The sequence below is a fragment of the Aethalodelphis obliquidens genome, unplaced genomic scaffold (assembly GCF_003676395.1).
Source record: "Aethalodelphis obliquidens isolate GAN/ISIS:26980383/991018 unplaced genomic scaffold, ASM367639v1 scaffold73, whole genome shotgun sequence".
NCBI lineage: Eukaryota > Metazoa > Chordata > Mammalia > Artiodactyla > Delphinidae > Aethalodelphis > Aethalodelphis obliquidens.
In genome coordinates this window covers 1,520,606-1,545,473 of record NW_020838017.1, presented here as the reverse complement: position 1 = coordinate 1,545,473, position 24,868 = coordinate 1,520,606, and the positions used below count along the sequence as shown (strand labels likewise).

General features: G+C 35.8%; 1 non-coding gene across 1 annotated transcript; it reads right to left on the bottom strand.

The window, feature by feature from the left end:
- Positions 1–4,690: 4,690 nt before the first annotated feature.
- LOC113612221 (U6atac minor spliceosomal RNA) lies at positions 4,691–4,815 on the bottom strand. The gene has a single exon (XR_003429780.1). It is a non-coding gene; the product is annotated as a U6atac minor spliceosomal RNA (small nuclear RNA).
- Positions 4,816–24,868: the final 20,053 nt, after the last annotated feature.

The following is a 24,868-nucleotide window of genomic DNA, read 5'->3' as shown; positions in this document are numbered from 1 at the left end:
GGTATCCCTTCTTTTATGGACCTGGGATCAGTTTTCAGGAGAGTTGATTTTGGGGCCAAGGTGCTGAGATGAGTGTGAGGTTACTAATGGAGCTAGGAAAACCACCTGGAACATCCTCCGTGTTATGACATAAATTTAACCTGCATTAACTTAAATACTTTATGTACTGGGAGGGTTATAGAGACTCATTTCTTGAGCGTGTTTGCAAGCCTGCACAAACATGGATACACATGCTTCCACAGTGTTCTGTCTTCTTTATTACATTTTCTGGTCCGTATGGGCAGGTGTTTTATGCTGAGGTCAGTCCCTCCCTTGCAAGACTGCTGGAACAATTTTTTTTCACTGATCTGACATCTGACAATGATAGTAGCTGGCTGTTTCAATTCTTTTTGACTTTTGATATTTCAGAACTCACTAACCCCCAAAAAGGATCTGCTGCTAACCTACGTACCACTTTCAGAACACAGCACATAAATGCAGGGAATAAGGTACCCTGTGGTACTTGTATGTCTGTGAACTCCTTCTTAAAGTGAATCCTGATAAAGGAGAGGATACGCAAGGGTGATGTAATTGGGTAAAGAGGAGAGACTATGTGGAATCTAGAAAAATGGTATAGATGATCTTAGTTGCAAAGCAGAAATAGAGACACAGACATAGAGAACAAATGTATGGATGCCAAGGGGGAAGGGGTGGGGTGGGAGGAATTGGGAGACTGGGATTGACACATGTACATTATTGATACTATGTGTAAAATGGACAACTGATGGGAACATGCTGTATAGCACAGGGAACTCAACAAGTGCACTGTGGTAACCTAAATGGGAAGGAAGTCCAAAAGGGAGGGGATATCTGTATGTGTATGGCTGATTCATTTTGTTGTGCAGTGCAGGCTAACACAGCATTGTAAAGCAACCATACTCCAATAAAACTTAATTAAAGAAATAATAAATACATTTTTTTTAAAAAAGAGGAGAGATTAATATTATAACAGTTTTCCTTCCCCCAGTGCACCCAACTTTTGAGACTTGCTTCACCCTGATATAGAAAGGGAATCTCATTGATCACTTTACTTGATTTCAGAATCAGTCAGGTTATGCTAACTGCTGTAAAATATCAACCACAAAATCAAATGAATTTATTCAGTAGAAGTTGTTTTTAATTAATTAATTTTGGCTGTGTTTGGTCTTTGTTGCTGCACACGGGCTTTCTTTGGTTGCAGTGAGCCTGGGCTTCTCTCCACTGTGGTGCGTGGGCTTCTCATTGCAGTGGCTTCTCTTGTTGCAGAGCACGGGCTCTAGGCGCACGGGCTTCAGTAGTTGTGGCACGCAGGCTTGGTAGTTGTGGCCTGTGGACTCTAGAGCGCAGCCTCAGTAGTTGTGGCACATGGGCTTAATTGCTCTGTGGCATGTGGGATCTTCCCAGGCCAGAGCTCGAACCCTGAACCCATGTCCCCTGAATTGACAGGTGGATTCTTAACCACTGCACCACCAGGGAAGCCCTATTCAGTAGAAGTTTATTTCTTGTTTGCATAAATTCTCAACGGTGGTGAGAGAAGGGAAGAGGCTCTACTCCACACAGTCATCCGGGGACCCATTGTAGATGTCAGTGCTCAGAAAAAAGGCCCCAGATAAGGGAGAAGAAAGAGCATGGAAACATGCAGGAAAGGCTTTCCATGGGGGCTGATTCCCAGACCACATGCCACTGTGTGTGTACAGCACAGTCACTGTGAACTGCAAGGATGCAGGGAAATGTGCTCTACGTGGTGCCCAGAAGGAAAATAAGATGTGTTTTGGTGAACACGGAAATCTCTGCTCCAAATTTTTGACAGCAGGCTTTCTTAAAGCTCCTCCTCAGTTAATGCTTACTCCTTCAGAGTGTTCTTTGATGGCTGCTTCTTTGACAACCTCCTCTAAACATTGATTACCTAGAGGATAGCCTGGACCCTCTTCTCTTTGCTTACAACTTTTAATTATAGTTTTGAAATTTTCTTCTGAATCACATATCGTGTCTTTCTTTCCTTTCTTCCCTCCCTCCCTCCCTCCCTTCCTTCCTCTTTTTCTTCTCTTTGTTTTAAATGTCTGTCTTATATGTAGAAGGCTTGCTCAAATATTTGGAAGGGTAAGTTACTAAAAACCAGTTGGATTCTGTATGTGCATGGACCATTAACTGGGAGCCTATCTGTAAGGTAGTCTGTCAGAAAACAAACATAACCGTGTATGTTTATGCATGTGCGTCTGTGTGTATGCACACAGTGTATGTATACGTGTGCATTTAGGAAGGAGGGTTTTGTGGGCTTCCATCATACTTGGAAAGATGTGGAACAAATGTGGTAAGAATGGGAGTCTCATCCTCCTATATATAGACATTTTCTAATCCTCCTCTTGCAAGTATGGCTGCTTTCCATCTACTATACCTGTAAGGGAAATCACCCTGGCCATTTTAAACTGAGGGAATTTAACACAGCAAGTTTTATGTTAGAAAAAGACATTGGGAAGATTGGAGAAGTAGTTCCAGGTAGGATTCTCAAAAATTATCCCCAGAAAAACACTCTAGAACTGGCCTGTGAAAGGACCCACAATCACTGTCATGCTTAAGAAGGTCAGGAATCAGGGAATTGTAACTGGCTCTGTTGATCCCAGGAATAATCTCTCTTACCAACATTCCTGGGATCAGGAAACCAGAGCCCAGAGAATATATTGTGATATCAAGAAGCAAGAATCAAGAGACCACCTCACTGTTGATTCTAGAACAAACCATACCTGCTAGATAAACATGGCAAATTTGTATGATCTGCTGCTTGTCTTTTGACACTCACGCAGCTAGGGACTGGACATGGAACCTTGTTAACAGTCTTGGAGAATCCCTACTCCTCCTTGCTGATGTGTGTCATCAGAGGTGAAGAAGCGGTGTAAGTGTGGCCTTTACATTGAGCCTCAGCTGCAAGGGAGTCTAGCAAAGGTAGTTTCTCGGCTTCTGAAATGCAAGATAGTATGGTACTAACCAAACCCTTCTTTAACTCTCTGTGATCTACATAGTTTCCTGGTTAAACTTTTCTAGAACAGGCTGAGGAAGGGGATTTGAAGTTCTAATTCCTCTCCTATCCTGAAGAATTCCACCAATCTTCTTATTTTCAACTCCCTACCTCACCTGTAAATTTTGCAGTAAATAGTTCCTCTGATATTTAAGCCTTCCTAGAGTTTTCCAGAGGAATAAATTGCTCTTATTGGCCTCACCCTTCAGGCACTTGGTATCCAGTTTCCCAGTCCTCCTACCTCCTTCATGTGCTTTCTAGCTTCCAGAAATTATTGACTGCACTTGCACTTGCTGCTTGCTATTTTATCTCTTGATAGCATTAGTAGGGAGAGAGAGTTTTAATTATGTTACCCTTATTTAGTGGGGCTTTAAGAGAAAATAGAGATAAATGTGCTCAACAAAACAAGTTTAATCTAAAATACACTCACAGGGCTTCCCTGGTGGCACAGTGGTTAAGAATCCGCCTGCCAATGTAGGGAACACGGGTTCGGGCCCGGGTCTGGGAAGATCCCACACGTGCAACAACGAAGACCCAATGCAGCCAAAAATAAATAAATAAATAAATAATACATTCACACTTATCTTTACTTTTCCCAAGGTGACTTATTTTTAGTCCACTGGTCATAAATATCATACACATGCCAATAGCTCCTAAATTTGTATTTTCACCCTGAGTTCACCACAGAATTTCTGATTCATATATCCCACTGTTTACTTGGATGCCCTTTTGAATATTTAAGAGATATAATGGATATAAACTGCACCAAAATAGAATTCTTGATTATGTTCTGTTCTTGCCTGTTTTACTTCCTAACATCTAAAAGATGTACAGATAATTAAGGAGGTATAAATTCCAGCTCTTTGGATAAGAAGAAAACTCACTCATTACTCAGTATGAATCTTCCTGTTTCCCAATGGGAACAATATTCATTGTCTTTCAGCTTGAGCCATTGATTTTAGTGTTTCAAGATTCCTCATAGCCACTCTTCAAAACACACACACACACACACACACACACACACACACACACACCCCATAAACATTTTGCTTTTGCTTTTCTTTCTCCAGGTAAAAGAAGTCTTCCACATTTATCAAATAAGTCACAATCCTGTAGATAATTCAGAATCTTTACAAGTTATTATTATACTTTTTTAGTTAAAAATCTAATTTGTTTATCTGTTTTAAATATTCATTTGTCATTTATTTAACTGTCGAGGATGGTTTGGGATTTTTTTAAAAACTTTTATTGGAGTATAGTTGATTTACAATGTTCTGTTAGTTTCTGCTGCACAGCAAAGTGGATCAGGTATACATATATCCACTCTTTTTTTTTTTTTTTCCCCAGTACGCGGGCCTCCCACCGCTGTGGCCCCTCCCGCTGCGGAGCACAGGCTCTGGACGCACAGGCTCAGCGGCCATGGCTCACGGGCCCAGCTGCTCCGCAGCATGTGGGATCCCCCCGGACCAGGGCACGAACCCGCGTCCCCTGCATCGGCAGGTGGACTCCCAACCACTGTGCCCAGGAAAGCCCCACTCTTTTTTAGATTCTTTTCCCATATAGGTCATTACAGAGTATTGAGTCGAGTTCCCTGTGCTATACAATAGGCCCATATTAATTATCTATTTTATATATAGTACTGTGTATCTGTCAATCCCAATAAAAACAGTGCTTGATGCCATGAAGTAGGTGGCAATGCCTTAACCATATGCATATTGTCAGGCCCAAGGGCCTTTCCATCCTTGTCAAGGGGAGTGCTAACGTTCTTTCCTTTCATACAATACTAAAATCTAATTTTAAAACAAGTTTGTTTGTTTATCTTCTGTTCAGTGTTGCAGAATGATCCCTAGATTTATAGTGAGGACATGTGTTTTATTGCTCTAATTTATTTTGCTTCTGATTTCCTTGGGAATGAGACTTTGGGTTGCAAGCCTCAAGTAAATATTGCGTAATTATGTTTTATTACATAAAATCATACCATCAATAAACAGTATTCACATTTTAAAAATATGCTTAGAGTCAGAAAAAAATCCAAAAATGATATATTTTGGAGGTTAGGTATACTTGTAATTAAGATATGAATTTAATAATTTAAATATAATACAGATATATTAAGGAGCATAACATAAATTCATATTTTGGAAAGAATGTTTTAACTAGATGTTAAAATTACCTACATGTTAAAGATGTTATATAAATAAGTTTGGTTAGAATTTCTTCATGTTACTAAAAAGCAAAATAAAAAGTACTAAAATATTACAGGAAGAAAATCAAGTCAAATGAATAGTCAAGGTTATAACATGTTCAATATTTTATCTGAAAATGATGGCTATCTAATTCAAATGGTGTGTGTTTAGCAGGGCCACATCAATTTTCTCTAAAATTCTAATTAAAATTCTTCTGCAGACATGGGAGGAGGGAGACAGAATTTTCAAACTATGGAAAATAAAAATTGGCAAAACACCTACTGGTAAAATCTTGGAAGATTTGACAGTAATTATGAGGCAGACAGATATAGATTGAGAATAATCTTCTAAGACTTGAGCACAAAGTGCACTTTGAGTCTGCTTTTTGAAACGAAGTGTACCTGAAACAGGTAGGAGAATGTTGAGTACCTCCCTCACCATATATTATCAGGCTTAAATACACAGGGTAAGCACTCTCCTGTGTTTCTCACCTATGGAAATAATTTTAAATCCAGGCAAAGAATAAGAGGCCCATTAGATAACTAAGGGAATAGTCAGGTAAACTGGTCGTTTATTATGGGAGTACAGTCTCTTGAGAAAAGGCAGGCATGTGCCTTCAGGAAAAACTTTGATAGCAATGCATGCTAGGAAATTATTATACCTATCCAGAGGACTGGGGTGTCATGCAGTGGGAAATGAGGCTCATTGGAGATAAGACTCTCAGAAGTTCCATTAGAGCAGGATCTTGTTTTCTTCACTGACCCAGTGCCTCAAACAGTGCCTCCTACATAGTAATTATTGACTATATGGATACAGAGAATTGACAGGAAATGTGGTCTTTAGCTTCATTCCACTGTAAATCTTAAAGTAAATCTAAAGGATATGGGACAAAACATACAATCATTATCATAATTATTATAAGCACCATAATGTAGTATAATTATATCTAATATTCATAGAGCTCTGTACTTAGTGCCAGACATCTTCTAACATTATTTTATGTTCTTCATATGACAACCCTGAGGCTTAGGCAATAGCATTATCCTCATTTGAAACAAGCTTGCCACCGGTTACTAGAAGTAGCAGACCTAGGGTTTGAACTGAGGCATTGGCTCCATAACCCAAGCTCTTGTTTGCACTAAAAACAAGGTCATCTGGTAGTAGATACTGCTCTTTGAATATTTTTCTCCTCAATTATAGTGTAATAGAACCCCCAGCCTTTCTTTTGGCATACGGTTGCCAGAAATAAAGCCAACTTTTGACTGGCTCTGTTAAAGGTGGGTGTAGTCATATGAATATGTTCTATCCGATGTAATGACGTGCAAGTGATATGTACAGTATTAGAAACCTTAAGGGAAGAGATTGCAGAAAATATTCTTTGCTCCTTCTACCCAGCGTTAGCTCTGTAGTTGCAGCCTCAGCAGCTGCTACCTTTCCTGTTTAAGAGTTCCTTTCCCCTTAAGCAAGTCTTCCAAGGGAAAGACAAAGTTAGTGTATTGTCTTTCTACCCAAGGCTATTGTTTTGTAAATAAATGATATAGCTTCTTTGGGAAAAAAAAAAAAAAAAGGATAAGAAGGGTTCAGGAGTCAGTATGTGTAAGATCAGCTTTTAGGCTTAAAAACTATGTCTAGGCAAAAATACTTAGCTATGGTTTCTTGTATATGGAACCAAGCAAACAAATCAAATGGCTTCTAAAAGGGGCATTGAAGGTAGCAAGAAATTCCAAAAATTTGTGAAAATTCATCCTTTAAAATCAAACTGTGGGGCTCCCAAATCTGCACCATCTGTAACTTTGGACACTCTAAGGGCATCTTTAGATGGGGCCATGGAGGATAATGGACAGGGGACAACTTCTTAAGGACAGAGACTGGGACTACAGATGACAAAGGAGTTTTTCCCAGAAAGTAGAATCAGGGGCTGCCAGCTGGACAAGCTTAAGAACTTACTCTACCACCAGGCTGCTAATTGCTTATTATTTGGAAAATTGTATTGTGATTACCCTTATGACTTTCTACCATTTTATAAATAACTAGGCCATTGGAAGTCATATCACAGCTTGATGGAAAGAAAGGAACATCCCTAGACATCCTGGGCTTGAAGTTGGGTACAGTATTTGGATGCAACTTTGGAATTGCTTCTTTGGGGGTGAAAGTCAGTATGTTCCATATGCAAGGATGGGTGTTCATGGATGTATTGTGTCAGAGACTGATGATTCTTCCCCAGTTTCAATTTATTTTTATTTACCAATAGGACCTTTGAATATAAATTGGGCACATGATTACCTAGCTGGTATTTTCTAACATACCTTGAACCTAAATGTTGCAATGTGGCAATGTTCTAGTATGTATAACTTCTGAAAGGTTGTAACAAAGGTAGTATGTATAACTTCTAAAAAGTCTTAGCAAAAGTCCCAATGTTATCTTTTTGTGTTGGGTTCAGTGCCAGTGTGACAGTTGGAATTAGCACAGCCATCCTGGACTGTGAAGTAGAAAGCTGGTGCGGAGAATCCTAGGTCCCTGATGATATTGAAGCCAGCATACCTGTCTTAGAATGACTTTGTTACGTGAGAGAGATAAACTTCTATCTTTTTTAAGCCTGTATAAACCACTGTTCTTTGGAGTTTTAAAAAAAAATTCTATCCAAATTTTATCCTACCAATTCATGTTGAATGACAGTTTAATGAAAGAGACTCATCTTGATAAACCCTGGGAAAATGTGAAGTCAATAATTAGGAAATGTATAAAAAGAAAAATATATGAGTAATTTTGGATGCAAAGAACTAAATTAATTTGCTGTTTTTAAATACTGTGTACTAAATGATCAGAGGAACTTTTCTGGGAACGCACCTAGAAATACTGGTAGAGGCTGAGCTGATGTGAAAGAAAAGAAATTCTTCAGAAGTGACACACTTTAAATCCATTGGGGCAAAGAGAGTCTTGGGGTTATTGGGACACATTTGCTCATTCCTGTTGGAACCACTGAAAGTCCACATTCACAGTGGGCTGACTAGATTCAAAAAAAAAGAACTCTACAAAGGACAATAGTGTGATCTATAATTATGTTGGCCTTGAATAGAGTGGAAAAATATTTCATTTGAAAACCTCTAAAGAAACGCCTAATCTTACTTGGATTTAGGGCAATTCATATTACCTATGAGGCCAGAAAACGTCCAAATTAAAAAATATATTTTAATTGTCCCCATGTTTAAGTGCTTTTAGAGAATTAGCAAAAGAAAACTAAAACTTCTTTAGGGGATGCATTTTAATTGCAGACCTGAAAATTTTTCTAAATAAAGTGGTAAGAAACTTAAACTCATGATCAAAAATCTTTAAATATATCAGGGAAAAAAATGATCATAAACAAAACTAACAAAATATACTGTCACAGATAAGAAAAATTTTTATGTAATGAATATAATGGTGACTTTTTTTGTTGTTAAACTACAAAAAAAAGGAAATCAAAATTATGCTTAAAAAATAAATATGTATCAATATGACCAGGCATATTTGATTAAAATCAAACAGAACTTTAAGAAATTAAAAATGTAAGAATTGATTTTAAAAAATCAATCAATGGATGAGGTAAGCCAAAGATAAGTAGGAGAGAGTAAACTGCATGACACATCTGAAAAACAAGAAAACCCAAAATAGGAGATAGAGAAAAGGCTGGGAAATGTGAAGGAGAGTAAAACTGGAATAGAGAAGAGAGCAAGAAATATTTTGCTATAAAATGCAAAATATACATATAAAAGATATACAAAAAGCCAAAAGAAGAGGATAGCAAGAATGGAAGACCCAGAATTTTGGAAATGTAGAACAGCCGATACTAGTCCAGTATTGTTGAAAGACACAGATTCTTAGTTTCAGGAAGCCTGATGAGTCCCAAACAGGAGTTAACAAACACAGATCTATACCTAGAGAGGTAAAAATGAAACTCAGAAGATATTCAAATCAAAGAGAAGATTTTAAAAGTAGCCAGAAAAAAGGGCTAAACTGCCTACAAAGGCAGGGCAATTAGTGTGATAATTTCTTGTTTCTTAGTAATAACAAAGGCAGCCAGAAGACAGTGGGATGATAACTGTACATTATGAGAGAAAATTGTCCTCCACTTAGAATCTTATACCCAGGCACACTATCTTTCAGAAACAATAAAGACTTTTATGAAAAGTGTATTATTAAAAGATCCTCTCTAAGGGAACTTTTAAAGATTTGCTTAAAAAAGCAGACATTTTTTCTTTTAGGAGAAATGTTTTAAAGAAGGAAAGAATGGAGTGAAAAAATGGTGAGCTAACGAAATGCTATTCTTTGTGTAAATCTAAAACAAAAGTGATGGTTTCAGTTTTTGATGTAACATTTTCTTAAAATTAGTAGAGCCATACTAATAAAGTTTAAAGAAAAAGATTAACATTTAAGGGTTTAATCACATTTTTTAAATGTATAAAGTTAAAGAAAGGTGTTTTAATATATAACATATTTTTAACCCTACCAAAAAAAAAATTTGGCAAGTATAGGTAAGAATGAGAAAGCCAGGGTATAAAAAGGTGATCTGTGAGTACTTAAATCATTTAAAATAGAGATTGTTATGAGAAGGCAAATGTACAATTTTTCCCTGTAGAAGTTTTCTGTAATGCAAAACTATATGGGATAATAAATGTAAATAAAACATTTTAAAAAGAAGTAACAGGTGGTATGAAAGCAATAGGGATAGAGGAAAAACTTGATATTTACCTAATTAGCTGGAATATAAAGCATGTTTTGCATTTGACTCTAAATTGTAAAAAACTTCAGATAATAAATACTTCTGAAAATGTAAAATATAATTATTAATAAAAACACCCTGTAAATACACTGTAGAAACAGGAGAAGTTGAAAGCTAAGAATTATGTCACAGGAAAATTATAAAGCAATAGAAGCAGAATAATAAATAGAACAAAAGAGAATGCAATAAATAAAATCAAATATATCTAATGTATCACTTACAAGGTCTGGCTACCATATAAATAAAGAATTATTTAATATAGCTGCTCTTTAATTCATTCACCCCATGATGATTTGCTTATTTAAGAATTTTTTCACAAAATTGCTAGGTAAATTAAAAGTGGGAATTACTAAAATATTTATATTTATATATCAATTACAGAATCTGAATCATTAATAAGATTTTTGATATTGGTATTTATAAATATATATATAACTGACACATATATTTATATTGATGTCATTCTGTCCTACATATGCAGACATTTGTTCCAAATATTAAAAAATAATTTAAAATATTTCCATAGAGAAATATCAGTTGATTCCAACACTAAACATTGAGCAAGTCACCAGATATTAACATAACATTAAATCTAGGAATCAGGTACAAATGACAGAAAGATCTCAACAAAATTATAAAATGCATAAGAACATTAAAACAAGAATTGTTCAGAATCTATAGAGAGAAATATCAAGTTTTGCTGAGCAATATAATAATTTAAAGACTATTTAACTATTTAAAGACTATTTAACTATTTAACTTTCCTAGGATTTGATGAAATTCTCATTAAACTAGCAAAGTTTTCTTTTTCTTTACAAAATAATTATCATATCTATTTGGACAAATAAATAAAATAGAATAAGAAAAAATTTTTAATTAAAATTGCCTTCCCAAACATCAAGTCCTATTAACAGGAAGAGTAAAATAATCAGGTGCCAAATATATTTCAAGAAGAGAAAGTGTTACACAGATCTTCAAAATGTATGGTTCTAATCTGTAATAAAATAGCATCTTAAATCTATGTATGAGATTGCATTATTGGTTTTATGAAATTGGGAAAATATAGACTAAATTTAATAGTCTAATTCCTCTCATATAATTTACTCAAATAAATACTGGATAAACTAAATATTTATTACATGTAAACAGAGAAACCATAAGCATATAGAGGGAAATATAAATGTGGTGGGGAAGAACTGTGAAGCATGAATTCAAAGGCAGAACATTGAAAGTATATATGGAGATTAAATGCCACTAAGTGAAAACCTTCAAAGTTGGCAGGGTTGTGCCACAAATTCAAACACATGTTAAAATTAAGAAAAAATTTTAAACATCTGTGTAATAAAAAGAAATGCATGTACTTGTTGACTATCATTGCAGCACTATTTACAATAGCCAGGACATGGAAGCAACCTAAGTGTCCATCGACAGATGAATGGATAAAGAAGATGTGGCACATATATACAGTGGAATATTACTCAGCCATAAAAAGAAACAAAATTGAGTTATTTGTAGTGAGGTGGATGGACCTAGAGTCTGTCATACAAAGTGAAGTAAGTCAGAAGGAGAAAAATACCGTATGCTAACACATATATATGGAATCTAAAAAAAAAAAAAAGATTCTGATGAACCTAGGGGCAGGACAGGAATAAAGACACGGACGTAGAGAATGGACTTGAGGACATGGGGAGGGGGAAGGGTAAGCTGGGATGAAGTGAGAGGGTAGCACTGACATATATACACTACCAAATGTAAAATAGATAGCTAGTGGGAAGCAGCTGCATAGCACAGGGAGATCAACTCGGTGCTTTGTGTGCACCTAGAGGGGTGGGATAGGGAGGGTGGGAGGGAGACGCAAGAGGGAAAGGATATGGGGATATATGTATACATATAGCTGACTCACTTTGTTACACAACAGAAACTAACACAACACAACATTGCAAAGCAATTGTACTCCAATAAAGATATTTTTTTAAAAAGCACTTACACATAGTAATAAAGAAAACCACAAATAAAAAATAAGAAAATAAGTGATTCATAATTACATGGAGATGTTCCAGTTCAAAAGTAAGCAAAAGATAAATTAAAAATGTAAGTGGGATTTTAACAGAAATGCAAAAATTTGAAAATTATCTGTATTGATGAGAGAATATATAAAATCCCTTAAACTATATATATGTATGTATATATACATATACAAATATATTTTGCTGTAGGAATTATAATGGTATATATTTGAGCAATTTGATAATAAAAGTCAAAACACTTGGGCAGCAAACGTTATTTTACGTTTGATTGCCACTCTTCTAATAATGAGTGAATGTAATAATGAGTGATAAAAGATTTTATGAATCTTACCTCTCTTACTAGCTATAACTAGCCACAATTTTATTGTCCATAACATGAGAATAATGATAGTATTTTCCTCTTATGTATTGTATTTACTGATATAGAAAGAAATTACCTTGTTATAAAATCAGAAAATAATACCTAATTGTATGTATAAAGGTTCCCATTTATGTACATTAAATATAAAAAATGGGTGGAATACAAACAAAATTTATCCCTGATTGGATAATATGATTTTTTACTATAATGAACTCATATTAATTGTGTAAGTAAATATAAAATGAAACCAACAATTGACTCTAGGAATATTGAAGCAGAAATTGTACTTTCCCACTCAATTGAGTATAATCAAATGATAGTACCTTTTACTGACCAACTTCATAACATGTTCCTTATTGTAATTTCTACTTATTGAGAGATTACTGCAAGTCTATTTTATGGATCTAAGTCAAATCAAATATGATGACATCCTTCTCTTTCTATCTGTATGCTTCTCTACCCTGTGGTATTCTATTGGAATAAATGTTCCTCACAGTTTATTGCTCTTAAGTGTAATGTCAACCCTAGTCTATCATCTTTCAGAGAGGTTGTGACTTTCTCTATTCATTTATTCTCCCTTTTCTAGCTTCTTACCATGTTTTCACATTTCCCTGAACTCTTGATTATTCTCTACTCTGATGCTAATAGATTTAGTGGCTGCCTCCTTTTTTCAGCTCATCCATTAACAAACCAAAATATTTAACCAAAACATTAAAGCATTTAGATAACTTTTGCCAGCTGAGTTATCAGGTGATAAAAGTGTTCAGATAGAGGAAAAGAATTTTGGTGATCATGACTTGAGTCTTTTTAGCTGCACCATTTAAAATACCACATCTCCTTGGTGAAAAATAATATATTGCGTGTTTGGAGAAGTTTTATATGTGTGATACTGTATGTTGCAATTCTATCCACGTTATACTCAAAAGAAGAAAAGAAAGGTTATAAATTAAGAGTCATGTAAAGTAGCTACAACAGCAGTTACTTGCCATTTATTAAATTTGTTTAATAAACAATGTTTTAATAGACATGAAGTTATACAACTGTAGTGAAACAATACAATACAACATAGAACTAAGGTTTTTATTGTACATATATCCTAACATTTGACTTTCAGTTGTATAAGAACATCTGTCATATGCTGTCTAATAAAACTCAGCATACTAATACCAAAATTTTAGTCAAGTTCCCTGTGGTTAGATGGTGATATATTTCGTCAAATATTTTTATGCAGGTGGCGTGATATGTGAGATTGTTTTAATAACAGTGTATAAATAGCAGTTTAAATACAAAATGTTGTTGCTTAAGAATTGGAATGGCAAGATAGAATCTAGGGTATTTTCAACTAGAGAAGAAAAATATAATAACAAAATCAGAGTACAGCCACAAAAGGAACTCAATTTTTTAACTATGCAGGGCAAATTCTTTTTAATTTCCCACTAGTAAAATAAAAGAGTTGAAGCATGAACTGTTATCAGGATGCTTGCTGAGACTTTTCTTTTTTAATTTTGATTCACATTGCCACAAAGGGTGGGAAAAAAAGAAGTTGGATTAAGCACCATTCCCAGCTTTCTGCTCCTATTTCTTTATAGATGTCTGCTTACCTTCCTGAGTTTGGATCTCAAGAGATGATGCTAGATTTACTTCTAAAAGAAAATGTTACCAACAATTTCACATTTTTGAGCAACACTATCACAGCACATAGACCCCTGACACTTTTGTCAGTGTAGCCATTCAGTGTGCGAGGCAATGACCTCAAAAAAACACGCTAAGTCCCTAATTAACTAACTGTGAACTGTAGGTAGTAAACATTTGACAAAAGGAAACCATCAAATTTAAACTCCTAGACCATTGCTTATTAGGTCTTTATGATTTGTTCATTTAATTTTAGTAAAAATATTTTTGAAGATGCAAGTAATTTTATGAAAAAATATGTTTTGGAATAATTTAATTTGAAGACAAAATTACATCTGTCCATTGAATTTCATGTTGAGTTAATTCAGAAACAATTTATGAATTATCCAGCTGTTTTAAAGTTTTTCTAAATAGTTTACTTACTTACCTTGAAACTCTTAGTTATAAACTAAATTTTGTCTCACTAATACATATTTTGAATGGAATTGAGACTTAACAATTCATGTTTGCTTTTATACCTTCAACTAGAGCCTGTCTGAATTAAATGAATGGTAAAAAGATCTTCAAATTGAGACAATAGTATATACTCTAATAGAAATAATAGTTACCTATATTTAATGTCAACCAAATAATATCTGTGCTTATTATTAGATAACAAAATCTGCACATAATACAAAAAGATCTTCCTATTTTTAATATACTTGCATAATTTCTAGCTAGTTGGTTCTCAAAGCTCTAAGAGGAAAATCCATATTTTAGACTCAATATTGTATATAATATTTGAATTCAGAAAATGTATCAACTTCTTTGTACCACCTACATTCTAGAAGATAACACACATAAAAGAGTCTAGTTTAAAATTTTTTAGGTTTATTATATAAGTTTATTATGTGAAGAAAAAAGATCATTTTTTCTTATTGATATGGTCTGAATTTTCTCTAATTAGTGTAAAATAACAGACCTATATATTTCTTTTAATTTGTAGTTTGCTTTGTTTGATTTTGTATTTTTATTCTCAGTGAATTATGCCTGGTCAGATTGGTTAGACGAATTTTTGTGGTTCTTACTTTAAATGTTGCATATTATCACTCAGTGATTTTATGACTGCAGCAGTGCGTCAAGGGCACTATCCCACCCTTTCAAAGACAAACAATCTGACTACATTGTAATAATAAAAACAATAAGGACATCAAGAACAATAATGATATCTAACATTTATTGTGAAAAAATCTCCAAAGTCTTCAATTAGCTAAACAGGAGCTGTATTTTAGTGAGCTGTTTCATTGTAGGTTTACTATGTTCCGGGAACTATGCTAGAAACTTGAACTTTAGTAAATCTTTTAAACCTCGTAGCAATGCTGTGAGGAGGATACTATCATTATCAACCTTCCGTCTTTTCTGCTCTGGTTGCTGAAGGATCACTCCATCCAGCAGCCCTTGATAAGGTCAGGAGAGACCAGTTAATCACCAAGAAAGAGAAGCTCCAGCCCTCTCTCGCCTCTTGTGTCTTCCTTCCTTTCCTTTGTCTTTCTCATTCTTTTCCCTTCCTCTTTATCTTTCTTGCAGGAAAGTGAGTCTGAGCCATTATGCCCTTCAAAAATACAAAAGTAGCAAAATTAATACTAAAGTTGACTTCGCTTCTCTCCAAAGTAGGTTTTCTTCTTATCATTTCATGTCAAGGAATACTTTTGCATTGTGGAACAGAGCCTTCGTTTGCCATATCTTCTCTTAGCATTTTTGTCTTTGTCTTTTATGATGAGCAAATTTTTTTTTTTTTTTTTTTTTGCGGTACGCGGGCCTCTCACTGCTGTGGCCTCTCGCGTTGTGGAGCACAGGCTCCGGACGCGCAGGTTCAGCAGCCATGGCTCACGGGCCCAGCCGCTCGGCGGCATGTGGGATCTTCCCGGACCGGGGCACGAACCCATGTCCCTTGCATCGGCAGGCGGACTCTCAACCACTGCGCCACCAGGGAAGCCCATGATGAGCAAATTTTGATTCTAGGCCAGATTGTACTGTTAGACGTGGATTATTTTTTCATTTGAATACTGTTTCCACACTACATTCCTTCCCCCACCCCCCGCACAGCATGCAGGAATCTTAATTCCCCAAGGAGGGTGCGGATCCATGCCGCCAGCCCCTGCAGTGGAAGCCCGGAGTCTTAACCACTGGACTACCAGGGAAGTCCCTGATTTGACTTAGATTTATGAGCATCTAATACTTTCTAAGCACAGTGTCGGTTCCTGTTCACTGGAGAGGCCATGGTGCAAAGCCAGTAACATTGTTTCCCCCACAAGCCTTAGAGATTCTGTTGAACTCATCCTATGAACTGAGATAAATTGTGGGAACAAAGGAGCATCTAACAAAACACATTAACCCAGGCTAGGAGATTTAGGGGACTCCTGTTGTTGAGCTGAGATAGAGTGAAGGAATTGAGAAGAGCTTTCCAGACAGCAGGGAAAAAAGATTTTGCATTTTCTATACCTGCAGCCTCTCTTATAAAGTATATATTTGTCTAACCTTTATGATCTCACAGGTTGCAAGCTAGTTCTTTAAAGCTGGCATGAATATATGTGAAGCATACCATCAGTTCTGTTCACACTCCCCTCTCAAGCTACAACTCTTAAAATTCTAGCTACTCAACTCTGTAGGTTAAACTCAAACATGCATGCCTGCACATAGACACACAGATAAAATAATGGAGGTACTTCTAAGGAAGAAGTAAAGGGTTAACTGAATTATTAGGTTATGCTGCAAAACAGGTTATTACTGTGTTCTGAATTTTATTGTTTTATATTAAGAAGTATGGCTGTATTAGGAAGAAATGTTGAATGCCTTAATTGAGAATATAAGTCTGCCTCCACAAGAGAAATAGATATGACAGGTTTCTTTATAACTATCCATTGTTAAATTATAAGATATATTTGTCATTTATCACTTATACTCGATCTTTGTGTCTTTGCTGATTTAAGTAATCGTGGATTTCAGCTTTTTCTCTTACATATTCTCTCTCTCATATTCTATACTTTTAAATCTGAGACATCAAAATCACCCTCAGTTTTTGTCATGACAAAATCATTTTGGGAAAATAGATTCATGAACATATTGTCAAAGAGAGGTTATACTTTCCATTGCTTAATCTCTGTTTCATGCTTTCGAAATGCAAAAATGGAACAGGAAATGGACATTGTCTTCCCCCCAACCCAAACCAGCACAACCTCTCAGTGAAACAAAGCCTTGCTAATGTCGACAGATGAGTGGGTAAGCAGACTGCATTTATAAAAGTGCTTCCAGTAATCAGTGGGCAAACCAGTTTTAAACTGGGACTGAAGCCAACACACATCTTTTTTTTTTTTTTTTCTTTTTGCTCTTTAAATGTTTGACAAGCGAAGTACTGTAATGTCATGAGAGAGATGGTTCTTGTCATATTTCCAAATTGACTGGGTAGAAAGCACTTCCAGAAGGCTTTAATTCTATCAAGATCCCACTATAAATTCAAGACCCAGACTACCCAACTTGTCTCTCTGCTCTTCTGTTTTATTGTCATTGGCTTTTGTTTTTATGATGGCCAAAACATCCCTGTCAGATGTGGTAATTTTGGAAAAAAATATTTTAAAGTAGCCATACAAAACAGTTTGTATATTACCTTTGGCATCCATAACAGCAACATTTCATCTTAAAATCTTGCATGCTGGGCCCCTCTGGTGGCGCAGTGGTTGAGAGTCCGCCTGCCGATGCAGGGGACACGGGTTCGTGCCCCGGTCCGGGAAGATCCCACATGCCGTGGAGCGGCTGGGCCCGTGAGCCATGGCCGCTGAGCCTGCATGTCCGGAGCCTGTGCTCTGCAACGGGAGAGGCCACAACAGGGAGAGGCCCGCATACCGCAAAAAAAAATAATAATAATAAAAAAAATAAATAAATAAAATCTTGCATGCCCTTTAATAGGATTCATATGGGTTTAAGTAAATGAGCTATATGCAGAGGCATAAAAAAAAAGTGTTATATTTCCTTAAAACAAAAAAAGTTGAGTTTTGAAGGAAAGAAAAAGGTGAATTTTGAAGAGAATTTTGGTGTAAAGAATAAGCCCTTGGACAATAGGCATATCTGTGTTCAAGTATTTTCTCTGCCACTTATGAGCTGTATGACTTAGAAGCAATTTAAAAAATTTTTTCTTGGGGCTTTAGTCCCTCATGTTTAAACTGAGAATAATATCAACTTCTAAATGTTCTGTGATAGAGAAGATTAAATGAACATACAAAAAATACAGCTGTTGAATGCAGTATTTGTTCAACTGTATTTTTTCTGCTGCTGCTGCTGTTGTTTTCATTATTTTTCATGAAGCCATCCCAAATTTAAGGTATTGGGTGTTACCTACAAGTTCTACATAATGACTAACCTATGATGTCAAACATCTTTCTGTCAAATGGCATTTCCAATTATATGAATGTTAAGACATTAGAAGGAATGAAGCACTAAAGAACAGATAATCACAGAACAAAGAACAGATCAAAAACACAATAGATTGCATTTTTTATTGAAGTGTAGTTGATTTACAATGTTGTGTTAGTTTTAGGTGTACAGCAAAGTGATTCAGTTTTATATATATATATATATTTATATGTGTATATATATATTTATGTATATATAAATATATATATAAATGTATAAGTGATTCATATAAGACATTCTTTTTTAGATTATTTTCTATTATAGGTTATTACAAGATACTGAGTATAGTTCCCTGTGCTATACAGTAGGTCCTTGTTGTTTATGTATTTTATGTACAGTATTGTGCATATGTTAATCCCAAACTCCTAATTTATCCCTCCCTCCCTTTTCCCTTTGGTAACCATAAGTTTCTGTTTGTGGATTTATTTTTGTTTTGTAAATAAGTTCATTTGTATCAATTTTTTTGGATTCCACATATAAGTAATATCCTATGATATTTGTCTTTCTCTGTCCAGCTTACTTCACTTAGTATGATAATATATAGGTCCATCCACGTTGCTACAAATGACATTATTTCATTCTTTTTATGGCTGAGTAGTATTCCATTATATATATTATATGATATATATATATCATGTAATATATATATATGATATATATATCACATCTTCTTTATCCATTCATCTATCAGTGGACATTTAGGTTGCTTCCATGTCTTGCTTATTGTAAGTAGTGCTGCAGTGAACACTGGGGTGCATGTATCTTTTCAAATTAGAGTTTTCTCCAGATATATGCCCAGGATTGGGATTGCTGGATCATATGGAAAATAATGTGGTGAATCATCATGGCCAAATTTTTACTGACTAGAGTCTGCCCTTATCATAAGAAAATATATTACATTCATCCTATGGTCCCTGGACCAAGAAAGGAAATACAACTTGTATTATTTTACCTATCTTTTCCTCAATATAAATTTTACCATTATGGATAAAATCATTCTAAAATGGCACTTAAAAGAACTCTGAGTTCATTTTGGAAGTATGTTTGACTAATAGAAAAGTAGGAATTAAACTCTTGGTTAAATTGGAAAAAAATGAACTCTCTTTATTTCATGCCTGTATCTGTTAGGGTCTGGTAAAGTGACATAAAATAAATAATTTACTACAGGCTTGAGACCTTACACAATTATGGGAGAAGTAGGGGAAATCAAGCTCTGAGTGGGAGTGGCTGGTGGAGCAGAGAACATCCACCAACGAGGAATGACAGAGGGAGCTGCAGAAGTCTCTGAAGGGCTGTGATCTCTGCTTTTGCTGATGAGCAGCCCTGAATTAAATTCATCAAGGCAGGCCATTTCCAGGTAGCGTAAGGGAGGAAATCAGGAACAAACTGAGACCTGCAAAAATAAATTGTAATCTTCGAGGGAAATCAGGAACCCACAGGCACAATTTGGAACCCCTGTCTGTCTCTCACTGCATCTAACCCCAACCATATAGGTGACCTGAAGAAGAAGCTGCTGCCTTTCAAGGTTGCACACACACCTGGTCCAAAGCTCGGAAAAGTGTAACGAGGAGATCCAGTGGGAAGTAGAGGAATGAGGGCATGGCTGTCCCATGTCACCGACCTGAGCCAGCCAGTCAGCAACAACGTGTGGGATTTTGCCTGTAGTGTAAGGCCTACTGCTTCACTCCTGCCTTCCAAATCTCCTGCTAATTTCTCTTGTGGGCAACACTTAACCCAGAACCGTATAAGGAAGGGAATCTAGAAAATGTAGCTTCTGTTTAGCAAAATTGACACAGTAAAAAACCACATCAATGCCTTAAAGATAAAGCCAGTAAATTCTGTTGGTTTTCCTCTAACAAATTGAGCAGCTCAATCAAGAAAAGACACATTAATCATAAGAGGTGTACTTGAATATATCTGATACACATTTGAGGTTCCTATTGTTTCTTGCTGGGCATTCTTGTTTCTCCTGCGCTATACTCATGTCAGAAACTTCCTTAAGACTTTCTGATGGCTCAGTTCCATCAAACATAATCTCTTCTACTCAAGGCTCAGAGTGAAACTCAGAGATACTGTGAAGTTAGCAGCACATGGGGCTGGAATCTCTGAGCTCTACTTTTATGTGTGTAACATTAGGTAAGCTAATTGGTTCCAGTTTCCTAATCTATAAAACAGAAATATAGCACCCCTTGAATCTTTAAAATGTTGTTTGGTTTTTTATTGTAATTCATCACAGCTGAGCAGATTTAATCTCTGTGTTTTGGTCCCGATGTTCCTGTTTTCTTCCTCATCCACGTGCTGTAAACTAGTTCTGTATCCTTCCCATCTCTCAAATTTCAGGTCACATCTTTTTATATCTAACCAAACTACAAATTCTTGTGGAAAGAAACATGCTTTTATTCTTTTATGTCTGACCTTACATATTACGGAGACAGGCGGAATGTTCTCTTAACAGAGGTCTATGCAACGACAAATGAAACTAGCAGAAGCCTCTGTGGGAATCTTTGTCCTGTACTTTAATAGAAAATACACACATAGTTGTGTTCTGCTTTCATTTGTGCTTGCTTGCAGCTTTGCAAGTATTTAAAACTCTTTTTCCAAGGTGTCAGTGTTTATAAGGATCATTGGGTTCTTCCAATAGCATCATTACATTCTTGAGCTTTTGAACAGTATCTTCTAATTTTACTTTATTTTTCCATTTTGATTTCCTTTGATCCCATGTTGATACAGAATTAGTGGTGGCACACTCATCTTTCTCTTTTTATTTACTTCAAATACTAAGTGTATGCAACTAAAGTATTGATTTTCTAGGAGGGTATTCCCACGTTTTTAACAATTACCTGCACTTTCTCCATTTTACAGTGTTCCTTGGTACTTAATATTGTTATCTTATTCCAATTCTTAGAAATAGATAAAGAAAAATGTTTCTCAAGGTTTGCTTAACCTAGTCACTAGTTTAGTTAAGCTCAGCATTTAGGAAGACTATTAAGGATTTGTTTTCAATTATAGAAAGAATCAAATTTAAAAATATTTTATTATTTTAAATAATCCTTAAATTTTCACAGTTAACAATATTATCCCCTTGGTTATACAATCCTTCGAATGCTAATTTCACTGTTTTGTTGGCTTATGTAACATATTCAGCATTTCAGTGTGTTCTCCAGACTAATCTAAGTTAGAAGAGTTAGAAGGTAAAGCTATGAGATAAACTTGATGAAGTCAAGGAAGTCAATTCATATTGATTTTACACCATTCACTTTAAAAAAATATATATTTATATATTTATTTTTGGCTGCGTCGGGTCTTGTTGCTGCACGCGGGCTTTCTGTAGTTGCAGCGAGCTGGGGCTACTCCTCATTGCGGTGTGCAGGCTTCTCATTGCGGTGGCTTCTCTTGTTGAGGAGCACAGGCTCTAGGTGCACGGGCTTCAGTAGTTGTGGCACGTGGGCTCAGTAGTTGTGGCTCGCAGGCTCTAGAGTGCAGGCTCAGTAGTTGTGGCGCACGGGCTTAGTTGCTCCGCGGCACGTGGGATCTTCCCGGACCAGGGATCGAACCCATGTCCCCTGCACTGGCAGGCAGATTCTTAACCACTGCACCACCAGGGAAGTCCCACGCCATTCACTTTTATACCGCCTGTTTCAGTAGCTACAACTCTTTAAAATTAACATTACAGAAATTACTCTTTGGTTTTATTTAGTTTTTTTAGCACAACTCCAAAGAAAAGTGCTGTCTTGTTCTTATCAGTAGTAATCTGGCAATATAAAAAAGGAAATATTTGAAACTAAAGTGCAGTGTAAATCACTCGATGATTCATCTAACATATGATATATACTTAAAATAAATTTTTCCGCTGCTGAATAAAATAGGACAAAGAAAGAAGTTTTGCTTAAAATGGGATTTCAAAAGATACAAAATTATGTGGTTCATACCTTTTTAAAGTAACCAAACCTATAGTTGAGAAAATATATCTCTGAAAATAGACTAAAGAATTTCTCTAGAGCACATATGATCAGGGCTACTAAAATGAAATATAGAATCTCAAACATGAGTGATTTTTTCCCCCAGTTTTAATTAAAATGACCTTAACAGTGCCGATATGTCTCTGTCTTTATATTAAGCAGAATTTAATATGTACATCTCTACAGTAATGACCTCTTATGAGTAATACTTAAAACTTCTCATCTGCATCCTATGACTTAAATGGCTTTATCTTTAGGGACACATTCTACTTTATTTGATTCATTTTCTCCCTTTCTCAACACTTATTCACCAAAAATCAAAAGTTTGGAGTCTCAGTGGTTATAGAAAAAAAATATATTAATGTAAATGAAATAGCAGAATAAATGAGGATATCTCTTAAGATCTTTTTCTCACATTTCTCTTCTCACCTTTCATTTACAAACCACATTTATGTTCATGGCTTGAGCCACGATCTCAGTGTGAGTGATTCTGCTTCCACAAAACCAACCTCAAACCGTTGCCTGATTGTTGATTTCTCTACTCCTCTTTGTATCTGAGTGTTCTTGAGCTTTACTACTCTAAGGGAGCAATAAACACTAGTGATCAAATCACAGTGTCTTTTGTTCCCACTACAAAGTCTCACCCAGTTATCTCTGGGAGTCCCTGCAGATTGTCACATGCAGATTCAGACAAGCTTACTTATGGTCATCAATGTCCCGTAGGACTCCCCATCAGACTACCTCACCACCTCTGTTGCCAGTGCCAGCTTCTCCTTGAGAAGCTCAGCCATGTAGGACCAAGCACTACTGCTCTGCCTCTGCCCTCAGGGTGCCCCACTGGCACTGTGGCTCCAGAGGCACGTGGCAGAGCGGTGGTAAAAATGGGGTTCTAGTCAATCTATGTGCTTCTTATGAACCAAAAATCTATGCTGGTTTTTAGATATTTAGACATCCATGTAATCAGCTCCTATGTTTGTTTTATTTAATTTTTATTTTATGTTGGAATATAGTTGATTTGCAGTGTTACTTTCAGGTGTAGAGCAAAGTGATTCAGATATGTGTATATATATACATATGTATATATATATTCTTTTTCAGATTCTTTTCCCATATAGGTTGTTAAAGAATATTGAGTAGAATTCCCTGTGCTATACAGTAGGTCCTTGTTGATTATCTATTTTATATATAGTAGTGTGTATATGTTAATCCCAAACTCCTAATTTATCCCTCCCACCCCACATTTCCCCTTTGGTAAATGTAAGTTAGTTTTTGAAGTCTGTGAGTCTGTCTCTGTTTTATAAATAAGTTCTTTTGTAACTTTTTTTTTTTTTTAGATTCCACATACAAGTGGTATTGTACGATATTTGTCTTTCTCTGACTTACTTTGCTTAGTATGATAATCTCTACGTCCATCCATGTTGCTGCAAATGGCATTATTTCATTCATTTTTATGGCTGAGTAATATTCTGTTGTATATATGTATCACATCTTCTTTATCCATTCCTCTGTTGATGGACATTTAGGTTGCTTCCATGTCTTGGATATTGTAAATAGTGCTGCAGTGAACATTGGAGTACATGTATCTTTTCAAATTATGGTTTTCTATGTATATATGCCCAGGAGTGGCATTGCTGGATCATATGGTAGTTCTATTTTTAGTTTTTTAAGGAACCTCCATACAGTTCTCCATAATGGTTGTACCAATTTACATTCCCACCAACAGTGTAGGAGGGTTTCCTTTTCTCCACACCCTCTCCAGCATTTATTGTTTGTAGACTTTCTGATGATGGCCATTCTGACTGGTGTGAGGTGATACCTCATTGTAGTTTTTATTTGCGTTTCTCTAATAATTAGCGATGTTGAGCTTCTTTTTATGTGCTTTTTGGCCATCTGTATGTCTTTCTTAGAGAAATGTCTATTTAGACCTCAGCTCCTTTGGTTTTGATATCTTTTCCTTGGCTTCAAAAATCAGCCTATTAAATGAATCAGTCAATCTTTAATTAATTAATCTTCTCATACCTCTCATTCTACACAAATATTAATTTCTTGCATCTAAACAATAATAAAAAGAAACAAATGACTTAGGAAAATCTGAGCTCACAGGCTTCATCAAGTGGCAAAATCTATCTCACATGGGCTCAGATTTTGTATTCTACTACTTGGTAGTATTAATATCCTTGCATTTTCTCTGCCTTAAATTCTGAGTTCATTGACTCCTTTTCAAATCAACTGACATATACCATCAATCATTTTCAATACAGTGACTTCTTCTGGCCCTCTCTCTCTTAAAGTTGCCACCCTATATAAGTTTTGCATTCCCCTGACTAATGTGTTAGTTTTCTGCGGTATGTCTTCTAACATTATGATAGTGGTTTAAAAATAGAAGAAGAGGAGGAAGAAGAAGAGAAAGATGTTAATAGGTCTAGAGCGGAAGAAATCAGTGGTCAGGCTTAAGAGGCCCATGAAG